Source organism: Carya illinoinensis, chromosome 14 (assembly GCF_018687715.1).
Source record: "Carya illinoinensis cultivar Pawnee chromosome 14, C.illinoinensisPawnee_v1, whole genome shotgun sequence".
NCBI lineage: Eukaryota > Viridiplantae > Streptophyta > Magnoliopsida > Fagales > Juglandaceae > Carya > Carya illinoinensis.
In genome coordinates, this window is record NC_056765.1 from 8,604,884 (window position 1) to 8,613,029 (window position 8,146).

The following is an 8,146-nucleotide window of genomic DNA, read 5'->3' on the forward strand; positions in this document are numbered from 1 at the left end:
TTCACAGGTAGAGAAAGATGTGAGATTATTCACTGGACAAATTGCATGGACGGGTGACCTAAACGTACGTGCCATTGAAAAGAAGAGACTCAAGCAGTAGTGAAAGCTTGATGAGAAGTTCACGTAGAAGGTAAGACATACATGCCATTGCTAGTAGGTCCTTGGAGGAGGATTTTCTTGGTGTGGGAATCCTTCACATAAAAACAAGATGAATGAAATTCAAAGAAAATAAAATTATCTTCACAGAAGAAGATTGCCAGATGTTGAAAGAACGGTGAAGCTACCAACATGATGAATGGCTAAAGAAATCGCCTACACATACTTGATCATCTCCTTTGTATTGAGATGGATTCAACAACATATTAGAGAAATTGTGAGTAAAGTGGTGAGTTGCAGTAGAATCGGGATACCAATTATTGTCAACAGAAGAGCTAGTGTCACTAAAAGATGGTGCAGAAGTAAAATGAGCTGATAAAGAGGGAAGAGGTGGAGACTGGTAACTGTGATCAAATCTATAATAGTATTGAAGAATAGTGTGACCTTGTCGGCCACAAACCTGACATGATGGATGATTTGAGGATAAATGGGAGAGATTGAACTAATCACCATTACGGCCATGACCTTGTCCCTTGTGACCTCTTCTACCTCGAGATATACACCTGCCTTTGTTACTGAAATTTGTGGTGTTTGTGGTGGTGGAGTTAGCCGAAAACTCAAGGGAAGAGGTAAGTATGGTTTGTTGGTGGGAAAGTCTAGTTTCATGGGTGAGGAGATGGCTATAGACTTGAGATGGGGTGAGGGGATCCACTCAGGTGGTGATTGAAGTAACAACAGAGTCAAAATCGGTGCCCAAGCCAGCAAGCACATAAGTAATGAAATAAGAGTGAGTTAAAATTTTACCAGCAACAACAAGTGTATCTCTAATGAGTTTTGCTTTATAATAGTAATCGGCAAAAAAATCCGCTCCTTTCTTCGGCGTGGTGAGTTGATACTAGAATTTCATAGCACGTGCTTGAGATTTGGATGCAAAGAGATCCTCCAGAATGATCAAAATTTCTCATGAAGTGGAAGCATCAATGACTTGGGCTATTAGATTTTCGGAGAGGGAGGAAATGAGAATGGTCATGATGCCTTGATCTTGTTTTTTCCAGGCCAAATATTGAGAACTTGGTTTTATGGGATCAAGCAATTTTGGTGCAGAAATGGTGCCATCGATATACCCATATACATTTTTGACTCTTGAGGTAAGGCATAAGTTGCATCTTCCACAAAGGATAATTGTCATGGTTTAATTTTACAGTGATGAAATGGGAGGGAGAAGGAAGGGAAAATTTGGAAGTAGTTTGTTCTTTAGTCATGGATGAGCTTGGACGTGAATCCTTATGCCGCTCGTGATACCATAATGGAAAACAGATAAAGAATGAAAAGTGAAACAATTATGTTAATATTTCTTGATTGTGATATGCATTACACATGCCCATTTATATACAATGATGGAGAATATTCTGTGTAATAGAATGAGACACGTGTATAAGAATAAAGTTATCTAGACTATTCCAGCTTGTGAGGTATTTGGCTTATTTGTTGTAGAAGCTGAGCTGGACTCTTCATCTCAGGTGTTTTTGCTGATAATGAATAGTAGTGAGTGGACATAGTGGAATAAGTTTTGTGGAGTTCACATAAGATGAGTTTATATGTGTTTAGATATTAAGATGAAGTAATAATATACATTACACCACCATCTCACTTTCATCCTACTAGATAAGATGTGATATAGTTATCACTATTAGATGATAAAAAATTATCTAATAAAAAATTATCCAACAAATAATTTAACTATACTGTTTATAACCGTGTAATTAAGCCTTTGATCTTTAAAATGTTGTTTGAGAGAATTTTGTAAGGTATTGTTTAAAAGAAAATTTCTAAAGTTAATTTGTGTGAAGACTTGGATCAATAATGAAAGCACATGTTTTCAATAATAACTTTTTTTTAATTATTAGAAAGTACAGTAAATAGAAAAAATTATATAAAAATAAATATATAAATTAATATAATCTTTGTTAGATTTATTTATTTTATGATAGAAAAATTGTTACAAATATAAAGAAATTTTATAAAATTAAATTTATAAATTAATGTAATTTTATATAATAAATTAAATTTATTTACAACAGAAATAATTTTATACTCTAAAATCTGTTAATTTATGAATTTACTCATAATATATATTTATATCTAAAACATATATATATATATATATATATATATTTTTGGTTACGAAAAAAGTAACTTCTACATCATGACACACGACTGGTATTTCTCTTATTTATAACCGTAGCAACGCAATGGTAGACTCATCTCACCCTTGGAACAAACGAACCACCGCCATTTTCTATTCCACTGTTCTTTCACATTTTCCTCTCAAAAAGAGAAAATGATGATAGACACAATTAAGGAAATCTGAGCGAAAGTTTTGGCTCTGGTCTTTAGCCTTGCGAACACCAACATTTGGATTGCATACATTTGACCGAGCGCATTGTTGCGACGCTGGAGTGCATGTCCAACCAAGCCAGCATAAACTAGGATATGATAGAGCAGGTGCTGATGAACACAAGACTAGTCGGAAGGATCACCTGCGACTATCTCCGGTGGTTTCAGAGCTGCATTTGGGGTGAAAGAGTCTTCGACGATGCAAAAGAGGTTCCAGAGGCTGAGTTGAAACGTGTCAGAGGTGCTCGCCTCCCTCAAGAACTCTCTGAATCTCGACTCGGCACATGATTCGCCGTCTCCCTCATTGTCTTCATCCTTGCCAAAGATCGAGTGCTGTAAGAAGGTCATGTGGGGCAGCATTGTGCAGAATCTTACGCAGTTCTATCCCGGTAGCCAGCTCTCGGAGAAGCTCGTCTCCAACCTCTGCAAGCATTATGATTCGTTGCCTTTCAGGTTGGCTCGTTTTCTAAGCCAAAACTCTATTTGGTTGTGAAGAAAATGTTGGAAAATGAAAGACAATGCGGCTCCAAGTATGAACAAAAAATGAAAAAAAAAAAAAAAACTAATCTCTCCTAATCTATAAGGTCAATGGAGGAATGGATTTTGTTTCTTAGGAGGCAAACAGAGCATTTAGGTGTCTCTTCAATCCTTTTAATTTTGTTTAGTTACAGAGAATTAATCTAAATTAATTTTCTCATCTATTTATTAATTTGTTAAACTGATGCTAAAAGTTATGCTCAAGCTGGATTTGATATGAAAGAAGTGTTTCTTCATATTAAGTTGATAGAGGAGGCATCGGGGGATGACCACCCTGCAGTAGTTATTCAAGAAGTCTCAGATGATGAAGTTTAGGGGTCTGTATTCAACCTCACATTTACTTGTAACTCTTCGATTTCTTGGCCAGTGATGTCAGGGGCACTGGATAGCGCATCCATTTGTTGCAAGAAGATACATATCTTTGAGAAGAAGGGGTTCACTCTTGGGATTCTTCTGGTTCATGCTGGGAAGGAGAGATCGTTTAAAACCTGGATTGAAAATGCACTTAAAACGAGTACAAGGAAGCCAAAGACCAACGCAGTGAAGCTCACTTTTGGGCTTTGTGGGTGTCAGGAAGAGAGCACTAACGAGAGAGACTTTGCAGAGATTGAAGAAGAACCGGTTGACCAAAATGATAGAAATGAGGATGAATATTTGAACTTGAACTTTAGCTTCAGATGCCATTGCCCACTTCTTCTTTCTATGCATTGATTGATGAATGACAGACGATTCAGTCAGGCGGGGATGAGATTGGGAAATGGCTATTGAACTCAAAAAATCTTGAGTTTATCGAACAGATTGGACCCAGTTCGTATAAGGGGGTCTACGAGGGCAAAAAGGTTGGAATTGAAAAGCTTAAGGGGTGTGACAAGGGGAGTTCTTATGGGTTTGAGCTCCGAAAGGATTTGTTGGAGTTGATGACCTGTGGGCACAGAAATATTATGCAATTCTATGGTGTTTGCATCGATGAGAATCATGAGTTGTGTGTTGTGACAAAGTTGATGGAAGGTGGCTCAGTTCATAACTTATTGCTAAAGAGCAAGAAGCTTCAGACTAAGGAAATTATAAGAATTGATGTTGATGTAGCAGAGGGATTGAAGTTCATGAATGATCATGGCATTGTATATAGAGACCTCAACACACACAGGATCTTATTGGACCAGCATGGAAATGCTTGCTAGGGGGACATGGGTATTGTTGCTATTTGTAAGAGTGTTGGTGAGGCAATGGACTACAAAACTAATGGTTATCGGTGGCTAGCCCTAGAGGTTTGTTCCCTGTGACATTAGTTTAAGTTTATCAAATTCATTGGATAGCTATGCAATTTCAACTATTTAATCGGTACTTGCATTTTTTTTCGAAAAAAAAGTCAAATCAATGAAGCTAATTAGTTGAATAATTTTGGATGATGTGTAATGGTACCACTACTACTCTATGACTAAGCATTTTGAATTAGTCTACGACTTGAGTTAGTCGTTAAATGCATGAATGGTAATTGTGTCTTTGAATGTTGGTTGCTGTGGAAACAAAATATAGCATTCCTTTCCCATTTAGGCATTTGTAACCGTGTTTCACCATACTCTTTAGGGTTTCGATAAACTTGAGTGTTTGAGGTTCTTACACCATCTGCTATGATCGAAATTACTTCAAATCTATCTGTGTTACACATTTGATTGTTTATTGTGATTTTCTAAAATTTGGTTGGGGAAGAAATGGTCCATTAGTGGATGCTTGCTATTTTAACTTTTTGGAGTTTGCAATTGTTGACGAATGCTTGGTATATAACTTTTACATTGGATTTGAATGAAACCATGTGGGTTAATTATAGGAGTAAAAGATTTGTGCTATCCTTACATTATTTGCCTACCTAGGAAAATAATGCAACTTTACCTAGATAAAACTTTTGGGTATCCAACTATAGGATTTTTTTCTTCTTTAATTGCACAAAATATAAATGTTATCATGCACAAAACATTATCTTGGTTCATTGTATGTGAGTTCTCAGGATCACTCCACACTTGTCAAGAGACTTCATGTCACTTATGGAAACATCATTGTTGGAGCATGCTTAACATGTCTTCACAATTGTATTTTCTTTATGCTTAACATGTCTTCATAATTGTATCTTGCCTTGTGCTTAACATGTCCTCATAATTGTATTAGCACATTCTATTCAGTGAGTATTCCAAAGCTAAAAATGTTTTTTTTTTTTTTTGCACCTTTTTGGATGAGAACAGATAATTGCAAGTGACCCATAGAGTGTTTCTGAGACCGGGATGAGTAATGCATATAGTTTTGGGATGGTAATTTGGGAGATGGTGTCTGGTAAGGCAACTTATGCTGCATATTCACCAGTGTAAGCTGCAATTGGGATTGCTGCTTGTGGTCTTAGACCATAGATCTCCAAGGACTGCCCACAAGTTCTGAGATTTTTTATGACAAAATGTTGGAATGGTATCCCTTCAAAGTGCCGTCAATTTTTTGATATTGTATTGATATTGTTGAGGCCAAATTGCAACAGTAGCAAACAATAATAGGTAAACATCATTATATTTTTCTATGGGACCTCATCTGTTGGCTGCTAGTTCATGTAAAACAACCCCTAGCCCTGGTTTACGAGTTGCCATGCACAAATATAGATCCATGAAGCTTATACCGAAGAAATGAAGATACAATTATCATTTCTATTGCCAATGTAGATCTACATCTTTATCATATTCTTAACAGGTTAAAAGAAGAAGAAGAAGAAGAAGAAGAAAGCCTGGGTCAAAATTGTTTTATTGTTTTCTTTCAAATGTTTTTTCAATCTAATGATTCAAGTGGTGATGAGTGGTGGTGGTAACATTAAAACATGTTTGCCATTCGTGTTCTTATAATTGACTAGGCATCCCCTGTTTCCTTGCAAAAGAGTAGGATCATCTGATTAAAAGTGGTACATTTGTGGCCTCACGACCCTATAATTTTTTATTGTTACCAGGAACTTTGTATATAGTTCTCATTTTCGTTTGTCTAGTGACTATCTTAAGGGGCCCAAGAGGTGTACCCCTTGTTTTTTATATTTAAAAAAAATGGTTTTGGTCTCAATGAATAGTGGCGCTTCCATTGGAACTTTCTGTCAACAAGGGAGATTGTTTATTCACTGTACTACCCAACATTGTAGCCAACCAGGTAGGGGAAAAATTAGTCGATTGGTAAGTGGTAGAAAGAAAATGGTGTTTTGATTCCAAACTTGACTAATGAAAAAGCTCGTTATCTTACTTTAATTGTTGATTTTGTAAGTCTAAAAAATGAAAGTAAAGGCATATACTGTTGATTTTTGGGGTAAAATATTTCATTATTGAGCTATCACTTTTTGAAAAATATCACAAGTTACTTTACAAGTCCCTAAATTCGAAGCATAAATTACAATTCGTTCATGTTGATGCAATTTTTGGTGATGCCTACAACACTCTAGCCAACCTGTAAACAAAAAAGGTGCCTTGAGAAATCCAGTGGGATGCCTCCGATAATTAAGCTAGAGAGAGTTTAGCTTCTCTTAATCTAATGAATGATGTGCCCTAGAACATACTTGGAAATCTATTATTTATATAAGGATTGAAGTGCTCCATATGGTATGACCCCTTCAGAGGTACAATTCTAGATGATCAATATGGAATGATCCTTATAGGAGCATGATTCTATCGTTGATAGTTTACTTTCAACGTGTATGTCTTGTTTGGACTTATCTCCACGAATCTCAATCTTAGATGGATTTGGTTGGTTGAGATTTCTTGTCGAGTAGGATGTCTCTTATGGACTTTATTCCTAGGTTCAAACATTGCACTTTGTTTAGTTTTACTGTTTAATCGCCCTCAATCATGTGGATCCCTCATGACTACTTCATTGGCTGCCCTATTATTCGTTTTTTGCCAATATGGTGTATTTATGGCCAAAAAATAAATGGTGTATGATATAATCTTAGTGGTTGGATTTTTTTTTCGGGATATCAAGAGATAGTTTTATTCAAAACAAACAAGCTTACATCATAGAATTAGATCAAATAATTTATGAAACACAATCAGGATATGAATCCCACCAAACTATCAAGTCATCAAGATTCCAAGCATGTTTTTAACAAGTTTCTTTGGCTGAATGATCTCCTGCCTCTTTTTTTTCATTCATAAATAGCAAAAATAGATTATATAGATCAGAAATTTGAAATCTGACTTCCTATCCTAAAGAGATTCAAATTTTGGATAAGATATATTTTCCATACTTATCTACCAAATCAAAATATTCAAATCACCAATCCTATAAATCCTATACAGCTGTACAAATCTATCTATACTTGAAATACATAGATAAAACATTAGAATTAATTCAAGTAAATATAATCCACTAATACCCCCCTCAAATTGATGCTGGTGTATCTACTAGCATCAATTTGCTAACTAGGAATTGATGCCACTATCTAGTCATCATTTTTTAGAATATCTCAGCTACTTGAAGATTTGTAAAGATATGAGTAAGAATAATAGATTTATCCTCATAGGCTTGACGAATATAGTGATAATCCACTTTAATATGTTTGGTACGCTCGTGAAATACTAGATTAGCAGCAATGTGAATGGCACTAATGTTGTCACCATAAAGAGGAGTTGGCTTGTCTTGTGAAAAACCAATCTCTTGAAGAATGGCCCGCAATCACATCACCTCATAGAAAGCTGCTGACATAGCTTTATATTCAGCTTTAGTAGAGGATTTAGAAACACACTCTTGCTTCTTGCATTTTCAAGAGATGAGTGAGTCTCCAAGAAAGATGCACCAACCAGTCGTAGAACGCCCAGAATCTGAGCAACCAGCCCAGTCCGTATCACTATAAGCCATAAGTTGTAGAGAAGTGCCAGCAGGAAAAAATAACCCATGGTTAGGAGTTCCAATCAAATATCTGATAATACGACGAACATGCACTAAATGCATGTGCCGAGGTGTGTTCATAAATATACTGACAATATGGACAACATATGATATATCTGGACATATAATAGTGAGGTAGATTAGAATCCCAACAAGCTTCCTATATAATGTAGGATCAAAAATTAAATTACACTCATCCTTCTGATACTTCACATTGACT

General features: G+C 35.9%; 1 pseudogene; it reads left to right on the forward strand.

The window, feature by feature from the left end:
• Positions 1 to 616: 616 nt before the first annotated feature.
• On the forward strand, positions 617 to 5,564 carry LOC122293534 (annotated as a pseudogene).
• The last annotated feature ends 2,582 nt before the right edge of the window (positions 5,565 to 8,146 follow it).